Below are 22,688 nucleotides of genomic sequence, written 5' to 3'. Positions count from 1 at the left end.
CATCTGGGGGTTGGACTTTTAGCCATGTGTCTCTGACTCTGTGGAACTTACTGTACTTGCTGGCACAGGGTGATTGCAGCGTATAAGCCTTAATCTAAATCACAGGTCAAATGCTGAGTGTAGTCCCCCTTTCTGTAATCTGCACATTATCCAGATATAGAGCTACTGTACAACAAATATTGTATCCACCCAGGGCCGGCGCCACCACTAGACAGCCTTAGGCATTTGCCTGGGGTGCCGGCCACTGCAGGGCAGCACTTGGGAGCAGGTCAGAGTCCCTCCCGTAAAGCCAGTTAAGGCCCTACTAGCACCACTCACCCGCACCACCGCTGACTTGCTGCCCCCTACCCTGCCTGCCCGTGGACCGTGTGCCGGAGCAAGTCACCTGCACTACCGCTGACTTGCTGTGGCGCCCACACCCCCTCCCAATGTTCCCTCTAATTTTACTAAGCCTGTGTGCGGCTAAAGATTTTGGCTGTGCAACTTTTGAAGGAAATTTAAATTTTTGTGCGTCACTTATATATAACTGGAAAATGACATTCAGCATTTGTGTTAACTTTACTTCAAAATGATATTAAACATTTAAACATTCAAAACACAGCACACGATGTAGTTAATGGGTGAAACACACATTGAGTCCACAACTGCAAAAAGGGACCACTGCTGCTTTGTGCGCTCTGTTGTAATGTCTGTGCGCACGCTTGTCAAGGTGTGTGCGCGCGCACGTGCGCATAGCTTAGAGGGAACACTGCGGCCCCTCCCCTCATGTCCATGGCCCGTGCATCTCCTGAGCAAGTCACACGCACCACCGCTGACATGTTGCCCCCTGACACAGGAACAGGGGTGGATCCAGGACATAGTGACGGGGCACCATGACAAGGAGGGAGAGGGGGGAATTCCTTTGAGTGTGCCTAAGGTGCACCTGCTCCTGGAAAATTAAATGTGGATAAAAAGTAATGCCCTATCCATGAGACATGCCCACATTTGTATATGCTTCCTAACCCACTCTCTGTATGCCAGCCCCTCACCCAGCCCATGCCAACCATTGCCCCTTTAGTCGTTATGCACTCAATATTGGAAAACTAGGAAGAGGCAGTGGTTGACAGTAGAGAGGTGTTCGGGAGAGGTACTGGGAATTGGAGAGGCATCGGTTAACACTGGGTGGCATTGGGTGACCCAGATTCCATTGTGCCTTACAATTGTAGACAGTGATAGAAGAAACTTTGGCCCTTATTCTAATTCACTCTCAAAAGCAAAATCCTTCTCAAATGGACAAAACCATGTGCACTGCAGGGGGGCAGATGTAACATGTGCAGAGAGAATTAGATTTGGGTGATATTTTGTTTCTGTGCAGGGTAAATACTGGCTGCTTTATATTTACACTGCAATATAGATCTCACTGTGAAGTAAAACCCCAGCCAAATCTAACTCTCTCTGCACAAGTCACATCTGCCCTTTGGTGGATTAGCCACGGGGCGATAGGGGCAGTCGCCCCGGGGCCCCCACACCCGTCACCCCACTGATGCGGTGGCAGGTCACGGGTGGCAGGCAACGGGGTCTGGCAGCCCAGGGTGGGTAGCGCTGGCGGGCAGGGGGTCCCTGCGGCGTATGTGAAGTCAGCGGGGCTCTGATTGGCGACTAGGGCAGGCGCTGGCGGTTGGCTGGCGGCGGAGGGGGGGGGATGATGCCTCCTCCCGGCGTAGGGGGGGGGGGGGAATGATGCCTCCGTCCGGCGGAGGTGGGGGGGCACAGACCTTTTTGTCCAGGGCCCCCACACACCTTTATCCGACCCTGCATCTGCCCCATCTGCAGTGCACATGGTTTTCCCATTTTCCAAACAAATTTGTACTGTGATCAGATTTGAATAAAGGCCACTGTATAGCCACTTCTGACTCACACTAAATATACCAAATTACTGGATAGTGTAACATTGCCAACACTGGCATAATAGGAAGGCACCAACTACATTTTGGAAAACATGATATACAGTATGATAAAAAAAACAATTACACTCTTAAAAACAGCACTAAAATCTGCACTTACAGTGATATAGGAAGGCACTTGTACCAAGATTCATGTTACAGTAGCATAAACTATATTAAAGTTATAAAAAATACCACAGAGAACAGGGTGGTCCAATTAACTGCAATCACCATAGAGGACCATCATCATCCTCCGACAGACAGACTGCAGCAATACCGTTCTATTTAAAAATGGCAGGACTATTCTATCAAACAGCCCACAGAACGGCACCAGACACTCACTGATACATACTGTAATTAAACAGCAAGGAGCTCCACATTGCACGGTAAGATGCCGACCGAACGGACCACGAGTGGATGTTTCATGTGAACACCTCCTCTATCTGTGGGAACCTCCCCCATCCTCCGATGGTCGCCAACCATCGAATGATGGACCGAGTGGTCAGACAGCTCAGAGTGCTCCAGACCACTCGGGCATTTCTCCATGCAAAAGCAGGGATATGGGCGGGCAGCTGGCATCCGGCTATGTCATATGTCTGCCCCCCACACGTGCGTCACGGCCGGATTACCATACATACGCCCAGCGTTTTCATGGGAACGCCCATGAAACGCGGGGCGTATGCATATGGTAATGAGCCCAAACAGCCCTTCACACCCCTCTCCACCACATGTTCGGATGGATCCGTACGATCATTTTCTGCACGGACCTCACGCTGTGTTCGTACGTGTGAGGCGTTCGCACATGCGCAGATACTCCTCCGCACATGTGCAAACACCAACCATCGGCCATCCGTCCGCATTCGGAGACATCTGACTCAATCAGAATAAGGGCCATAGAGTCTAGCACAAACACTGTGCTCTGAAAAATATATAAGAGCATCAGTGTATATTTGCTGCAAATAACAGGACTCAATATACTCCACTTATATACAACTGAGACTGGTTACTGAACCAACGGTCAATCCAGAACCTTAAATGACAGTTGAATTAATGAGAACAAACATATATTGAACTGACTCTGGGCACTGAGCCAGCAATAGTACTGGAGCTCAATGCATGAATACATTGTATAACCCTGTCTATTATACAACATACATACATGAACTGGTTTGAACCACAGAAGATAATAAAGCCCATTCCTCAATATAACTTGAGAGGAGGGAGATTCTAAGCCCATACACACTTGATGATTTTTAGTTCAAAATCGGTCAAAACAGCTGTTTTGAGCGATTTTCAGCTGAAAATTATCTAGTGTGTAGGACCCAGCGGTGGCCAACTAGCGATGATGTGAGCTCCCGAATCACGGCCCTGCTCCCTCCCTTTGCTAATACTCACCCCACCGGCTCCAACCTTGTCTGGCTCACACTGCTGCATGTGTGAAAGTCACGGTGTAGGGTGGGTAGGGTTACCTTATCTTGTTGCTAGACGACTTCTCTTCGCGCAGGTTCTTCACCACGCCGGTTGGGAAGATCACACCACCGTAAGAACCAGAGCAAGGCGTTCGATCAGATATAACTGCTTACGTTTTATTTAGTAGAAATAGTGCAAATCAGCAATTAACACACAATCAATTTGCTATACGTGACTTGAAACAGTAAGACCCATGAAAACAGTACACATCTATAATAATCAACTTATACCCACCTAGCGGATTACTCCCCTGAGTTACTGTAGGTCAACAGAATTTAGTGTAACCGAACGTAACCATAGGTGTGCGTAGCCTGTTTTCTTAGGGGGTGCACCATTGGAGGGGCATGTCCATCACTACCTACTGGGCATGTCCATCATCGCCTATTATTACACATAATGGGCGGTATTCAATGAGGCTGATTCGCCAGGTTTTTATGGCGATTTTGTGCTGTAAGGCGAATTTCTGACTAAAACGGTGAATCACCCTATTCAATGACCAGATGGCGAATACATTTCAAGGTTTTTATCGCCATGATTCACCGAGTAGCAATCGCTATCTTTTTATGGTGAAGTGGAAGGTGAACTTTTAAAATAAAGTGTTTTGTTTTTTACATTTGGTGTCATGCTATTTTTATTTATGTGCTGTAAGCACATGAATATATATTTAATTAAAAAAATATATTTATTTTTATTTTTTTACACGAGCAGCCAGCAGGGGGCCGAAGCCGAGCCGCTCATTAGATATTCATATATTCACTGCACCCGATCATTACATATGCACGATCGGGTGCAGTGAATATCTGCTTCCCTGCTGCATCTCCCGGGGGGCAGCCTGTGCTGCCTGGCACCCGGGGAGCCCACCTCCCCCCCCCCCCCCACAAACTTCTGGGGCAGGCAGGGAGACTTCCATCTCCCTGCCTGCCGCTGTCCTCAGGCTCCCTGCGGCATCCGCCGCAGGAGTTAAAATTCGCCGGTCAGGGGCAGCGAGCCCCTGACTCGTTGAATACTGGAGCCGGCGAGGCTCCGGAACGCGGCAGGCAGTGGCGAATGTGCAGCGAATCCTAAACAGGATTCGCTGCATGTCGTCATTTTTCTCATTGAATACCGCCCAATGTAACACACTATCGCCCATTGGACATAATGCCACGCACAATAATGGCCATCACACATGCCACACACAGTAATGCCCATTCCACATTATGTCAGGGCTTAAAAAAATGTTAGTAAAACGGGGACAATAGGGACTCAAATTTGCACCGTAATGCATATTACACATCACACAGCCATTACATAGTATACCACAATCCATAATGCCCATTACACGTTACGCCTCACACCGTGATGCCGATTACACGTTACGCCTCACACCATGATGCCCCTTACACATTACGCCTCAGACTGTGATGGCCATTACAGATTATGAATGTTGGCAAAGAATGTTCTTTGCCAGGAGTCACATGTTCCTTACCATGGGTTTCATGCTCCCCGGAAGGGGGTGGTTAAATGTTCATTGACAAGGGGAGTTTCATGCTCATTGCTGGGGGTGCGCATTGCACACCAGCGCTCCCGTGAATCCGCACTTCCGGGTAGCGCTGGGTGCTCTTCTTATAAGATGCCCACCGGAGCTGCAGCCTCCTTCCCTTTTGAGCCGCTGGCCGGTTGCTGTACGCCGCACACTGAAGATACTTTACTTGTCAGCGGCAGGCAGCATCCGGCCAGCGGCTCAAAAGGGAAGGTGGCTGTGGCGGACCCGGGACACTTGTACCCCAAGTACCCAGGGGCAAATGCCCACTCGCACACATAGTATACATATACACAGCCCTCTATGCATACACACACACATACATACATACATACATACATACATACAGAGCCCCCCCACACATAGTATACATATACACAGCCCTCTATGCATGCACACACACACACACATACATACAAAGCCCCCCACACATAGTATACATATACACAGCCCTCTATGCATGCACACACACATACATACAGAGCCCCCACACACATAGTATACATATACACAGCCCTCTATGCATGCACACACACATACATACAGAGCCCCCCCACTCCTAGTATACATATAAACAGCCCTCTATGCATGCACACACACATACATACATAGAGCCCCCACACACATAGTATACATATACACAGCCCTCTATGCATGCACACACACACACATACATACATACAGAGCCCCCCCCACACATAGTATACATATACACAGCCCTCTATGCATGCGCGCGCACATACATACATACAGAGACCCCCACACATAGTATACATATACACAGCCCTCTATGCATGCGCGCGCACATACATACATACAGAGACCCCCACACATAGTATACATATACACAGCCCTCTATGCATGCACACACACATACATACATACAGAGCCCCCACACACATAGTATACATATACACAGCCCTCTATGCATGCGCGCGCACATACATACATACAGAGACCCCCACACATAGTATACATATACACAGCCCTCTATGCATGCCCACACACATACATACATACATACAGAGCCCCCCCCCCACACATAGTATACATATACACAGCCCTCTATGCATGCACACACACATACATACATACAGAGCCCCCCACACATAGTATACATATACACAGCCCTCTATGCATGCACACACACATACATACAGAGCCCCCCCCACACATAGTATACATATACACAGCCCTCTATGCATGCACACACACACACATACATACAGAGCCCCCACACACATAGTATACATATAAACAGCCCTCTATGCATGCGCGCGTACATACATACATACAGAGACCCCCACACATAGTATACATATACACAGCCCTCTATGCATGCGCGCGCACATACATACATACAGAGACCCCCACACATAGTATACATATACACAGCCCTCTATGCATGCCCACACACATACATACATACATACATACAGAGCCCCCCCCCCACACATAGTATACATATACACAGCCCTCTATGCATGCACACACACATACACACATACAGAGCCCCCCACACATAGTATACATATACACAGCCCTCTATGCATGCACACACACATACATACAGAGCCCCCCCACACATAGTATACATATACAAAGCCCTCTATGCATGCGCGCGCACATACATACATACAGAGACCCCCACACATAGTATACATATACACAGCCGTCTATGCATGCGCGCGCACATACATACATACAGAGACCCCCACACATAGTATACATATACACAGCCCTCTATGCATGCACACACACATACATACATACAGAGCCCCCACACACATAGTATACATATACACAGCCCTCTATGCATGCGCGCGCACATACATACATACAGAGACCCCCACACATAGTATACATATACACAGCCCTCTATGCATGCGCGCGCACATACATACATACAGAGCCCCCCCCCACACATAGTATACATATACACAGCCCTCTATGCATGCACACACACATACATACAGAGCCCCCCCACTCCTAGTATACATATAAACAGCCCTCTATGCATGCACACACACATACATACATAGAGCCCCCACACACATAGTATACATATACACAGCCCTCTATGCATGCACACACACACACATACATACATACAGAGCCCCCCCCACACATAGTATACATATACACAGCCCTCTATGCATGCGCGCGCACATACATACATACAGAGACCCCCACACATAGTATACATATACACAGCCCTCTATGCATGCGCGCGCACATACATACATACAGAGACCCCCACACATAGTATACATATACACAGCCCTCTATGCATGCACACACACATACATACATACAGAGCCCCCACACACATAGTATACATATACACAGCCCTCTATGCATGCGCGCGCACATACATACATACAGAGACCCCCACACATAGTATACATATACACAGCCCTCTATGCATGCGCGCGCACATACATACATACAGAGACCCCCACACATAGTATACATATACACAGCCCTCTATGCATGCCCACACACATACATACATACATACAGAGCCCCCCCCACACATAGTATACATATACACAGCCCTCTATGCATGCACACACACATACATACATACATACAGAGCCCCCCACACATAGTATACATATACACAGCCCTCTATGCATGCACACACACATACATACAGAGCCCCCCCCCCACACATAGTATACATATACACAGCCCTCTATGCATGCACACACACACACATACATACAGAGCCCCCACACACATAGTATACATATAAACAGCCCTCTATGCATGCGCGCGTACATACATACATACAGAGACCCCCACACATAGTATACATATACACAGCCCTCTATGCATGCGCGCGCACATACATACATACAGAGACCCCCACACATAGTATACATATACACAGCCCTCTATGCATGCCCACACACATACATACATACATACATACAGAGCCCCCCCCCCCACACATAGTATACATATACACAGCCCTCTATGCATGCACACACACATACACACATACAGAGCCCCCCACACATAGTATACATATACACAGCCCTCTATGCATGCACACACACATACATACAGAGCCCCCCCACACATAGTATACATATACAAAGCCCTCTATGCATGCGCGCGCACATACATACATACAGAGACCCCCACACATAGTATACATATACACAGCCGTCTATGCATGCGCGCGCACATACATACATACAGAGACCCCCACACATAGTATACATATACACAGCCCTCTATGCATGCACACACACATACATACATACAGAGCCCCCACACACATAGTATACATATACACAGCCCTCTATGCATGCGCGCGCACATACATACATACAGAGACCCCCACACATAGTATACATATACACAGCCCTCTATGCATGCGCGCGCACATACATACATACAGAGCCCCCCCCCACACATAGTATACATATACACAGCCCTCTATGCATGCACACACACATACATACATACATACAGAGCCCCCCACACATAGTATACATATACACAGCCCTCTATGCATGCACACACACATACATACAGAGCCCCCCCACACATAGTATACATATAAACAGCCCTCTATGCATGCGCGCGCACATACATACATACAGAGACCCCCACACATAGTATACATATACACAGCCCTCTATGCATGCCCACACACATACATACATACATACAGAGCCCCCCCCCCCACACATAGTATACATATACACAGCCCTCTATGCATGCACACACACATACATACATACATACAGAGCCCCCCACACATAGTATACATATACACAGCCCTCTATGCATGCACACACACACACATACATACATACAGAGCCCCCCCACACATAGTATACATATACACAGCCCTCTATGCATGCGCGCGCACATACATACATACAGAGACCCCCACACATAGTATACATATACACAGCCCTCTATGCATGCCCACACACATACATACATACATACATACATACATACAGAGCCCCCCCACACACATAGTATACATATACACAGCCCTCTATGCATGCACACACACATACATACATACAGAGCCCCCCACACATAGTATACATATACACAGCCCTCTATGCATGCACACACACATACATACAGAGCCCCCCCACACATAGTATACATATACACAGCCCTCTATGCATGCACGCGCACATACATACATACAGAGACCCCCACACATAGTATACATATACACAGCCCTCTATGCATGCGCGCGCACATACATACATACATACATACAGAGACCCCCACACATAGTATACATATACACAGCCCTCTATGCATGCGCGTGCACATACATACATACATACAGAGACCCCCACACATAGTATACATATACACAGCCCTCTATGCATGCCCACACACATACATACATAGATACAGAGCCCCCCCCCCCACACATAGTATACATATACACAGCCCTCTATGCATGCACACACACATACATACATACATACAGAGCCCCCCACACATAGTATACATATACACAGCCCTCTATGCATGCACACACACATACATACAGAGCCCCCCCACACATAGTATACATATACACAGCCTTCTATGCATGCACACACACATACATACATACAGAGCCCCCCCACATAGTATACATATACACAGCCCTCTATGCATGCACACACACATACATACAGAGCCCCCCCACACATAGTATACATATACACAGCCCTCTATGCATGCGCGCGCACATACATACATACAGAGACCCCCACACATAGTATACATATACAAAGCCCTCTATGCATGCGCGAGCACATACATACATACAGAGACCCCCACACATAGTATACATATACACAGCCCTCTATGTATGCGCGCGCACATACATACATACAGAGACCCCCACACATAGTATACATATACACAGCCCTCTATGCATGCCCACACACATACATACATACAGAGACCCCCACACATAGTATACATATACACAGCCCTCTATGCATGCCCACACACATACATACATACAGAGCCCCCCCCCCCCCACACACATTGTATACATTTACACAGCCCTCTATGCATGCACACACACACAGACACATACATACATACATACATACATACATAGAGCCCCCCCCCCCCCACACACATAGTATACATATACACAGCCCTCTATGCATGCACACACATACATACATACATACATACATACAGTTCCCCCCTACACATAGTATACATATACACAGCCCTCTATGCATGCACACACACATACATACATACAGAGCCCCCCCACACATAGTATACATATACACAGCCCTCTATGCATGCATGCACACACACATACATACATATAGAGCCCCCCCACAAATAGTATACATATACACAGCCCTCTATGCATGCGCACACACATACATACATACATACATACATACATACATACAGATCCCCCCCACACATAGTATACATATACACAGCCCTCTATGCATGCACACACACATACATACATACATACATACATACATACATACAGAGCCCCCCCACACATAGTATACATATACACAGCCCTCTATGCATGCACACACACATACATACATACAGAGCCCCCCCACACATATTATACATATACACAGCCCTCTATGCATGCACACACACATACATACATACATACAGAGCCCCCCCACACATAGTATACATATACACAGCCCTCTATGCATGCGCACACACACACACACACACACACACATACATACATACATACATACATACATAGAGCCCCCCCACACATAGTATACATATACACAGCCCTCTATGCATGCACACACACACACATACATACATACATACATACATACATACATACAGAGACCCCCACACATAGTATACATATACACAGCCCTCTATGCATGCACACACACACATACATACAGAGCCCCCCCCCCACACATAGTGTACATATACACAGCCCTCTATGCATGCACACACACATACATACATACATACAGATCCCCCCCACACATAGTATACGTATACACAGCCCTCTATGCATGCACACACACATACATACATACATACATACATACAGAGCCCCCCCACACATAGTATACACTAGCTGACCCGCCCGGCGTTGCCCGGGAAAACCTTGGGGTTTTTTTATTTCCAAAATTGCTGAAAAATGTAATCTTACAGTATGCTGTGCCAAAGACCTATTTGTTGTAGATTTCACCATAATGTTAGAATGTGTTTGCATTGATACTCAATGACGGCAATGAATTCAGGTGTGGTGGTGTTGTTTGAAACACAACGATCCTGAGTTGATAACTTGTATGTGTTGATGAATTCCACATCCACTCCTGAGATTTAGCACCTATGACATAGCCTCCAACATCTGAGGGTCAGAAATCGGTACAAAATCAGAAAGGGATGTGGCCACACCTCCATTTCTATACTTTCAATGGTACAGTTTCTAGGATGTGTAAATACAGGTGCTGAGTGCGTGGAGACCGGGGTGTGCGTTACTTACCGCGCCATAATTAATAAAAAATTCAACGCTCCCTGCCACTCCCGCTCCCCTCACCAATCCAGCCTGCAGCAGTCTCTGAGGTCTGGAGATCTGTAAAGCACATGCACCGGTCATCTCTACCAGTTGGGCAGCCCCTGAGTGTGGGAGCATGTCCGCAGGCCTGGCCACATGACGTCATAACGCGACGCAGGCTACCCGCACAACACTGCAATGCACCACTGGGAATGGGTGCAATGGGCCAAATTCTTCCCTACACCCGCCGGGCCAATCCACCGATCCAGCCATCGCAATCATCAATGGGTACATTGATAAGGTTTGGAGTGTAAGAAGTTGAAGAATAAGACTCAGATAAAGATTTTCCATGTTAAAGTGTACAATTTACTCAATAAATCATGAAAAGATATAAGTGTACATAGAAGTACAATCAAGAAATGAAAGTAGGATTAAAAAATAAGTTCTGATTCAAACTCATAATTGTTTGGATGGGGGTGGGTTGTGAAACAAATCTATAGGTGGAGGGGGATATGGATATTGTGGGCATAATTGGTGTTTGGTACACCTACAGGGGCTACTCATTTGATGGGATTTTCACAACAGTGTCATGGTCACAGTGTCACCATAAGGGGATTCCCAATTCGGGTCCAGGTGGTCTTTTAGGAACCCTTTACAATCCCGTAGGTCTCTTCTCCTTGAGATTACGGTCTCCCTTAATAATAGTCAATCACTGAGGGAGACCATAGGCTTTAGGAGAAGAGACCAACAGGATTGTAAAGGGGTCCCTAAAAGACCACCTGAACCCCAATTGGATTTCCCCCTACGGTGACACTGTAGTGAAAATTTCTCATCAACTGGGGACCCCCTGTAGGGGTACCAAACACCAATTATGCCCACAATATCCATACCCCCTCCACTTATAGATTTGTTTGGCAACCCACCCCATCCAAACAATTATCAGTTTGAATTAGAATTTATTTTTTAAACCTACTTTTATTTCTTGGTTGTACTTCTATGTACATATATTTTTTTCACGATTTATTGAGTAAATTGTACACTTTAACGTGGCAAATCTTCATCTCAGTATTATTCTTCAAATTCTTACACTCATAACATTTAAACGAATACATGCAGCGCTCATGCCCATCGACCAAACATTATCTATGAACCAAAAGAGTCTGGGACACCCTCAAGGCAGAGCAGTGCCTAACATACAACTGACAGGGTGAGTGCAGTGTACCCACTTTGTATTGATCAAGGGGTGCATTGGCCAGGACAAAGATTTCTCAGTGCAACTGGCTGGGGAGCGCAGTGACAGGCTGGAGGACTGGAGAGACGGATATGCGGAAAATAGAAAAAACGGTACATTAGGTACAGTTTTTATTTGCTGGTACAGACTGTTAAATAAACATCAATTTTCTATGTGTTCTGTGTGTTGTACTGTTTTTGTGTGTGTGATGTAGTGTATGTGGTTGTGTGTGTTGCATGTATCTGTCCAATGCGTAAGTGTGTGAGGTGTGCTATATATATACAGTATGTGTATGTTGTGTCTTTGTGTATATGCGCAATGTTTAAGTGTGTGTTTTGTGTATGTTGTACTGTTTTTTGGGTGTGTATGGTGAATGTGGGTGTGTGTTGTGTTGTTAGAGGTATGTTATGTGTGTGTGTGTGCTGTGTGTATCTGCCCTTTGTGTAAGTGCGTAAGGTGTGCTACGTATAAATGTGTGTGCCGTGTGTATCTGTGCAATGTTTAAGTGTGTGTGATCTGTGTATTGTACTATTTTTGGCTGTTTGTTGTAGTGAATGTGGGTGTGTGTTGTGTTGTTAGAGGTATGTTATGTGTGTGTGTGCTGTGTTTATCTGCCCTATGTGTAAGTGCGTAAGGTGTGCTACGTATAAATGTGTGTGTGTGTAGTGTGCCGTGTGTATCTGTGCAATGTTTAAGTGTGTGTGATCTGTGTATTGTACTGTTTTTGGCTTTGTGTTGTAGTGAATGTGGGTGTGTGTTGTACTGTGAGTGGTGTGTTATGTGTGTGTGTGTTGTGTGTATCTGCCGAATGTGTAAGTTTGTGAGGTGCGCTACATATACTGTGTGTAGTGTAGTGTGCTGTGCCTATCCTGGCAATGTTTGTGTGTGTTTCTGTATCTGCACAATGTTTAAGTGTGTGTGTGTGTTTGTTGTACTGTTTTTGGGTGTGTGTTGTAGTGTATATGTGTTTGTGATGTACTGCATGTGGTGTGTTATGTGTGTGTTTTGTTGTGTGTATCTGTCCAATGTGTAAGTGTGTGAAGCTCGCTACGTATATATGTGTGTTTTGTGTACTATGTGTGCGTATGTGGTGTACTGTGTGTGTGTGCACGTGTACAATGTGTACATTTGTGTGTGATGTGTGGTCTATGTATATCCTCATTTATTCCTAATTGTTTAAAGTCTCCACCATAGTGTTAGAATGTGTCATTCATACTCAATGACAGCAATGAAATCATGTGTGGAGTTGTTCCTTCGCAACGGTTTCCCAGATCGTCGATCCTTTTCCCAGATCATCAATTAAGGCAAATTAAAACTTGGTGTTTTTTAAATTTCTAAGTGAAATTTCCCAAAAACGGCTTCGAGGTGCACACCACCGGGTACAGAGGTATCTTGTTGCAGAATTTGGTGGCTCTGAGTGCCACAGTGTGTCCGCAATGCAACGGACACGCACACACACACACACACACACACACGCACGCACGCACACAGACTCTTCAACTTATTATATAGAATATACACAGCCCTCTATGAATGCACACACACATACACAGTGGCGGATTCAGGGGGTGGCACCTGGGCACGTGCCCCCCTGTCATTTATTTTGTAGCTGGGGTCCAGGGCTTTCCAACGAGCCCAGCCCCGTGTCTCTAGCCCCCCGGGAACCGGAGATATCGCCTGGCAAAGCTGTAACGTTTTTTCCCCATAGGATAATATGGGACCCTTCAATTCTGACCCCCACCCAGTTCCGAGGGTTGCCAGTTCCCTTTCTGGCATCACAGAAGCTTGTGGTTGATCTCATTCAATTTTAAATGGACCTTCAATATGATACCAGGCTGGTCCAAATCGGTCAATCGGTTCCAGAGATATTGTGTGTAAACCGATTTTTTTTATTTTTGACATGTAATTTCATGGCTGTTCATGTTTTTTGAGGGCAGATTATTCTGGAACCAAACGTTCCAGTTTCACTGGACCAAAATCATTCAACGCCCACTCAAAAGTTCTTCAATATGCTACTTGTCTCATGTAAATGGGTCAGTTGGTTCCGAAGATATAGCCGGTTAAATTAAATAACTGGTTAAAGGGGGGGAGGGGTGGTTTTCTCTCCCCCTCACACCAGAAAATGCAGGGACTAGGCTGGTGTAAAAAGGGCCAACCTGGGAATGCATTTTCTGGTGTGAAAGGGGTATTATTTAAAAGAGCCGGTACCTGCAGTGCTCTGAATACAGCCAGGCTCTGCCACTGTCAGTGGCTATCACTTCTGCCTGGCGAAGGCTGTCCCCCATTTACCGCGAGCATGTATTCCCCCTTGGCAATGAGCATGTAATCCCATATGGCAACGAGCATGGAACCTCTGGCAATGAGCATGGAACCTTTGGCAATGAGCATGTAGATAAGCAGCACTTATGTAGCATAATTTTTAATAGGCATTATGGTGTTTGGCATAATACATAATGGACATAATGGTGTGTAACTTAACGTGTAATGGACATTATGGTGTAAATGTGTAATGGTGGACAATGTTTGGTGGACAATGTCCCTGTTTATGAAGTGTATTGTGAATTTTGCCTTAATCCATGTGGCATTATGTGAATTCTGGCTCAATCCGTGTGGCATTATGTGAATTTTGGCTCATTCCATTTGGCATCATGTGTAAGTGGCAAGTATAATGGGGTCTAGTATTTTGTTGCATAATGTGTAGAAGTTGTATATAGTGTTGTACACTACACTCAAGGACATGCCCCCTGTTGAGTGGCCACACACCCTTTTCCGGAGCGCGCCATCGGCGCACGCACAACTACATCCTTCACTTTTTTTCGCCATGGTGGGCCTGCATACTTTAAAAGCCAGGGCCTATTTTTAATCCCATTCCCACCCTCTCTCTGCCGCTCTCTTAGCATGTACACTGGCACCACTAACACCGCCCCTCCCCCATCTAAACCCTCTTTTATCATGGTGCCCCCCCTGTCATTTTATCCTGGATCTGCCCCTGCACATACATACATACAGAGCCCCCCCACACATAGTATACATATACACAGCCCCAGTGGTACAAGTAGAATTTTTTTCTTGGTGGTACTGATAGCCTCCACCAAAATGGGCGTGGCCATGTGTCTAAATGACAATAGTGGCGTGGCATCAGGAGACAGGGAATGAGAAACATGGAATGACTGGGGGTGGGTTGGCTCTTGCTTGGGGGAGAGCCGAGCAGCTTGTGCTTACAATTGTGGAGCCTGCTCTTCATGCTGTCGGCACTGCTGATGCCTGTCAGTGTGACAGGCTAAATCAGCAGTAGCCGGTAGCTGCATACAGCACCAATCATAACGCTGGGTGTGCAGGCTGTGGATGCATTATATTTAGACTTAAAATAAAAATAGAATTGACAGTGGGTCAGGGGGTAAGTGGTACTGCGTACCTGCAACATATTTCTTACAGGTACTCCGTACCACGCCGTACCCCCTTACTTGCAACACTGCACAGCCCTCTATGCATGCACACACACATACATACATACAGAGCCCCCCCACACATAGTATACATATACACGGCCCTCTATGCATGCACACACACACACACACACATACATACAGAGCCCCCCCACACATAGTATACATATACACGGCCCTCTATACATGCACACACACACACATACATACAGAGCCCCCCCACACATAGTATACATATACACGGCCCTCAATGAATGCACACACATACATACATACATACATACAGATCCCCCCACACATAGTATACATATACACAGCCTTCTATGCATGCGCACACACACACATACATACAGAGCCCCCCCACACATAGTATACATATACACGGCCCTCTATGCATGCACACACACATACATACATACATACAGATCCCCCCACACATAGTATACATATACACAGCCTTCTATGCATGCACACACACACACATACATACAGAGCCCCCCCACACATAGTATACATATACACGGCCCTCTATGCATGCACACACACATACATACATACATACAGATCCCCCCCACACATAGTATACGTATACACAGCCTTCTATGCATGCACACACACACACATACATACAGAGCCCCCCCACACATAGTATACATATACACAGCCTTCTATGCATGCGCACACACACACATACATACAGAGCCCCCCCACACATAGTATACATATACACGGCCTTCTATGCATGCGCACACACATACATACATACATACAGATCCCCCCACACATAGTATACATATACACAGCCCTCTATGCATGCACGCGCACACACACACACAGAGGCCCCCACACACATAGTATACATATGCACAGCCCCCCTTTGCGCACCTACATACACACACAGCCTGCACACATACAGATGTAGTATACATATACAGAGCCCCCCCACACATAGTATACATATATATATATATATATATATATATATATATATATATATATATATATATATAGCCCCCCTACAGTATGCACACAAAATATATACTATATACTATATACACACACACACACAGTCAGTATACATATACAGATATACACAGCCCACACATATATACACACATAGTATATATACAGGCACAGCATGCACACACACAATGTACTGTAGTATACACAGAGTCCCCTCCCACACACATAGTATACATATACACAGCCTCCCTATGCACACACACAGTATACTTACAAAAAGCTGATAAACACACACCTTTATGACATAACAAAAAAGCAGCCATCATTATTAGGCCAATATAATTACAACGTTTTGTACCATCCCCCTCAGGGGCAAACGCAGGATTTTCAGAAGGGGGTTTCCAGAGGTGCGGAGCAAAGTACGGAGATGGACACTTAGGTGACCCAGTATATGTTTTGATGTCCCGTGGGTGGTAGGGGTATTATATCAACCGCTCAGCATGTAGGGCCTGGATCAGTAATTTCCACTAATTACCCCTTTACTGCACAGATGGCGGGAGAAGGGGACATTGGGCTAAATGAAGGGGCACTGATACATAACTTCCAGGGTGGTAGGGGATGTTTAAGAGGAGGGGTGTATAGTGGAGTGGGCTTATTATTCATAATTTTCTGGTGGGGGGACACTTGCTTGACTGCAGATATCTCCAGTTCCCGGAAATAGATTTATTAGATTTTAATGGAATTAAAAACTAGAGAATCCCACCTACCAAATGGTGTTGGGGTCGAGGGGATCAGAGTTCAGGAGGCAGAGCAATCCGCCAATGAGGATATAAAACTACATACCAGGTGTGTGGAGCTGGAGCAGTAACCAGCTGCTTGAAGGCTGATATCTCTGGTTCTGGGAACAGTAGAGACAAGCTTCTAGTGTCCTTCAAAGGGGGAGAGTCACAGATTTTGGAATATATCCTCAGAAAAACTCTACGTTAGACAGAACCTGAAATATCTGACTGGGAAGAGCAATTAACAGGCTTGGATGGGGACCACTGCTTTGAAGTCAGATATCTCCGGTTCCCAAGGTCCGATTTTAAAAATTCTTGTACTCTTGGAAAGAGGGGACCCTCAGCTTTCAGACAGTGGCCCTTAGATTCCTGGGGAGGTTTCTGGGTACTCGGAACCCCCCCCTGCGTGCGCTACTGATCCCCCTCCCCCTCTAAAACAAAGTCATAGCCTGCTCATACTGTATAACATACAAACCCCCCTGTTCCAGTTCACCTGCAGCACATTTCAAACACCAGGAGGTAGTCCTCGGCTCACTCCTCACCCGGCCACTCGGCCAGCGCTGCTAAGTAATGCCTGAGAGGAGCTGTCTGCTCTGTGCACTTCAGCTCCCCCAACAGGCAGCCAGGTTCTTCACACCTCTGTCACTGCAGCCGGCTCCCGGGAAAAAAATGGTATTCTGTGATGTCGGACCTTGCAGCATACGTGCGGGGATGCCTGTCATTAGGAGGTGCCTGTGCACCCCCGGCACTCACCGTGCGCACGCCTATGAACGTAACCTTCCCGTGTCGCTGGAGAGTGAGGGGACTAGTCCTGCAGACCGGCAGGTGCTCTGAGGAAAAAATACTCTCACTCAGCATTGCCAGTAACACTTGTGGCACTAGCCACGCACTACGATGCAATTACTGTATACAGAAAATACTATACAAAATACAGACAAAATGAAACATGTAGTATAACCTGAGGACGTATCTTATTCTGCAGTCCCTTAGTGAGTCCCCTGATATTCACCCTCTCGGGTGGTGCTCCTGGGATGCAAGTAACTTCCGGAAGTGTTTAAAAATAAACTGGAACTAAATCCTGGCGTTATCAACTCTGGCCACAAGGTGGGGCTGTTTCCCAAAGAGACAACAGCCTTGCCATAGAGTACACAGTAAAGTTAGCTCCTTGTGGAACTGGGAAAGTAACCCCACTAAACTTGATGGGGATGACTCAGGGTCCTGTAGGGGTAACTGTGGGATCTGGGAGCCTCTCTGGGACTATTTCCAAACATCCGTTTGTTCCAATTGGCCCGGGGTATGTCCCCCCTAAATGGGGCTGTGTGTCCTCTGATCCTGGCAGGGAGTATTAGGGCTTGAACGGGAGCTTCCTCACCGAACAGGGGTAAGAGAGTGGTGCGTTTTCAGGTGCTGGGAAGGGGAAATGTAGGGTCAGCGGTATAGAGGGGTTGCCTTGAGGTGCCAGGCAGGGTAGGTGACTGTCTGTGATGGTGGGCACAGCGGAGGTCTGCCTGGGGTGGCGGGCAAGGATGGTACCTGTTGTCTGGAACCAGTTGCAGGCTCCTGCCCGTCACTACAGGGTCTCCCGATGTCCAGTCTGTTGGCTGTAGGTGAGGGGGTCTCTGCTCCGACTGCTGCCAATGAAGTCTTGCAAGCTCCCTCTCTTCTGCTGGAGGGCACACTAGTGTGGGCGCCACAGTGTTGCCACACTCAGTCGCCCCTCCGGTCTGCTGGCTGCTTCTCCGGTCCTCTTCTCCGTGCGCGCGGGCTCTCCCTCCCTTTGGCTTCTGGTGCAGGCGGGGTCTTCTCCACGGCTCCTCTTCTCCGTGTGCGTGGGCTCTCTTTCTCTTGGACTCCTGGTGCACGCGGGATCTTCTCCAGGGCTCCTCTCTCCTCATGCGTCCGGTCACCTCTCTGCGTCACCACCGCGCCGCCCCTCTCTTTCACGCTCCCGGCCTGTCACCCAAAACCCAGGTCAGCTCCAGGGCGCTGTTCTACGTCATGGCGCCAACATGCACCTGCTGCGTGTCTCTCCTCCGGCTGCCAGGTCTCCACTGCGGTGAGTGGGTTGCCTGACAACCACCTATGCGTCCTCTATGGGGCACCTTAGGGTTACGGGGTACCCCAGGTTGGAGTGCCACACATCCCCATGCTCAAAGGATGCCGGTCCTCAGGCATCAGTTTGAGGGTCGCAAGAGCTCTGTACGAAGTCCCAGACATAATATAAGGCCCAAGTGTCTCTGTCCCTTTTGTAGGGGGCCACATACGTAAATCACACACTTGTAAATCACATACTTGTAAATACTAACGGCACTATTGTCGGTACCGTAGGGGTGGCACGCTTTGCGTGCTCCGGACCGAATGCCTCTCCTCGACCCCAGGAGGTGCTACTTCGACAGGTTCAGGAACCGGTTCATTGGTTCTCGGTCTGGTTTGAATCGGTACATTCGGAAGAAGCGGCATGGCCCATCCAACATTCAGCATCAGCTCCAACGGATCTTGGGACCACCTTGTGACGGGATCTTCATTCTCTAGGCCAGTGGTCTCCAACCTTTTTTGGGATGTGAGCTACTTGTGGCAAAATAAACGGTACTTGTGTAGTTTCACGGCGCCGTCGCGCGCACAGTCTGTATGAAACTTGGCAGCCTGCCAGACTCTGGGCGCGTGCCGCTCTAGCTGTTCTCAGCGCATCGCTACGTTATCAGCGTAGCGTCTAATTCCGTCTAAACTCAGCACACCGCTATCAAAGGGGGTGCCCAAAATGCAGACGCTACAATTTAGACGCTTTAGCGTCTGAATCCATATGCACTGTGCAAAACTTAAACCTGTCCACAGTGGCACTAGTCGACGCAACAGCTGTTGACCTTGTAAATCCCACTATCCATGCCAACCCGAAGCGTGGCGAGCGGCGGCGGTACACGTCCTATGACCTTTTCATACCCCCACTATCCACGTCGGCGTGGAGTTTAGAATAGAAAGTGTGGCGAGCGCAGCGAGCCACCGAGCCCGAAGCGTGGCGAGCGGACGCAGATACCTTCACAGCAGAACTCACTGTTGTTGTTCCTTCTCCTGCCGGGGGTAGGAGAGTCCAGTGCTGGAGCTGGCTGGCTCCTCCGTCATCCATTGCTTGCTGCAGTGCTGCTGCTTCCCTTCCCTGTGACTGGTGACGTGAGGATGGTGTTATAGAGGGGTTGACGTGAGGATGGTGTTATAGAGAGGGTGATGTGAGGATGGTGTTATAGAGAGGGTGATGTGAGGATGGTGTTATAGAGGGGGTGATAGGGGGATGGTGTTATAGAGAAGGTGATGTGATGTGAGGATGGTGTTATAGGGAGGGTGATGTGATGTGAGGATGGTGTTATAGAGAGGGTGAGGTGATGTGAGGATGGTGTTATAGAGAGGATGATGTGATGTGAGGATGGTGTTATAGAGGGGGTGATGTGATGTGAGGATGGTGTTATAGGGAGGGTGATGTGAGGATGGTGTTATAGAGGGGGTGATAGGATGGTGTTATAGAGAGGCTGTTGTGAGGATGGTGTTATAGAGGGGGTGATAGGAGGATGGTGTTATAGAGAGGGTGATGTGATGTGAGGATGGTGTTATAGAGAGGGTGATGTGATGTGAGGATGGTGTTATAGAGAGGGTGATGTGAGGATGGTGTTATAGAGGGGGTGATAGGAGGATGGTGTTATAGAGAGGGTGATGTGAGGATTGTGTTATAGAGGGGGTGATGTGAGGATGGTGTTATGGAGAGGCTGATGTGATGTGAGGATGGTGTTATAGAGAGGGTGATGTGATGTGAGGATGGTGTTATAGAGAGGGTGATGTGAGGATGGTGTTATAGAGAGGGTGATGTGATGTGAGGATGGTGTTATAGAGGGGGTGATGTGAGGATGGTGTTATAGAGGGGGTGATGTGAGGATGGTGTTATAGAGAGGCTGATGTGATGTGAGGATGGTGTTATAGAGGGGGTGATAGGATGATGGTGTTATAGAGAGGGTGATGTGATGTGAGGATGGTGTTATAGAGAGGGTGATGTGATGTGAGGATGGTGTTATAGAGAGGGTGATGTGAGGATGGTGTTATAGAGGGGGTGATATGAGGATGGTGTTATAGAGAGGCTGATGTGATGTGAGGATGGTGTTATAGAGGGTGTGATGTGAGGATGGTGTTATAGAGGGGGTGATGTGAGGATGGTGTTATAGAGAGGCTGATGTGATGTGAGGATGGTGTTATAGAGAGGGTGATGTGATGTGAGGATGGTGTTATAGAGGGGGTGATGTGAGGATGGTGTTATAGAGAGGCTGATGTGATGTGAGGATGGTGTTATAGAGGGGGTGATGTGAGGATGGTGTTATAGAGGGGGTGATGTGAGGATGGTGTTATAGAGAGGCTGATGTGATGTGAGGATGGTGTTATAGAGGGTGTGATGTGAGGATGCTGTTATAGAGAGGGTTATGTGATGTGAGGATGGTGTTATAGAGAGGGTGATGTGATGTGAGGATGGTGTTATAGTGAGGGTGATGTGAGCATGGTGTTATAGAGGGGGTGATAGGAGGATGGTGTTATAGAGGGGGTGATGTGAGGATGGTGTTATAGAGGGGGTGATAGGAGGATGGTGTTATAGAGAGGGTGATGTGATGTGAGGATGTTGTTATAGAGAGAGTGATGTGATGTGAGGATGGTGTTATAGAGGGTGTGATGTGAGGATGGTGTTATAGAGAGGGTGATGTGAGGATGGTGTTATAGAGGGGGTGATAGGAGGATGGTGTTATAGAGCGGGTGATGTGATGTGAGGATGTTGTTATAGAGAGGGTGATGTGATGTGAGGATGGTGTTATAGAGGG

The 22,688-nt window shown here is 47.4% G+C and overlaps 1 protein-coding gene across 1 annotated transcript in view; it reads left to right on the top strand.

Annotated features, from left to right (window-relative positions):
• Positions 1-22,688, top strand: part of LOC146075867 (uncharacterized) — a 124,964-nt gene that overhangs the window by 747 nt on the left and 101,529 nt on the right. The gene's annotated exons all lie outside the window — the stretch shown is intronic.

Source organism: Crinia signifera, chromosome 4 (genome assembly GCF_055691185.1).
Source record: "Crinia signifera chromosome 4, ASM5569118v1, whole genome shotgun sequence".
Taxonomy (NCBI): domain Eukaryota; kingdom Metazoa; phylum Chordata; class Amphibia; order Anura; family Myobatrachidae; genus Crinia; species Crinia signifera.
This window is presented reverse-complemented; position numbering and strand designations above follow the sequence as displayed.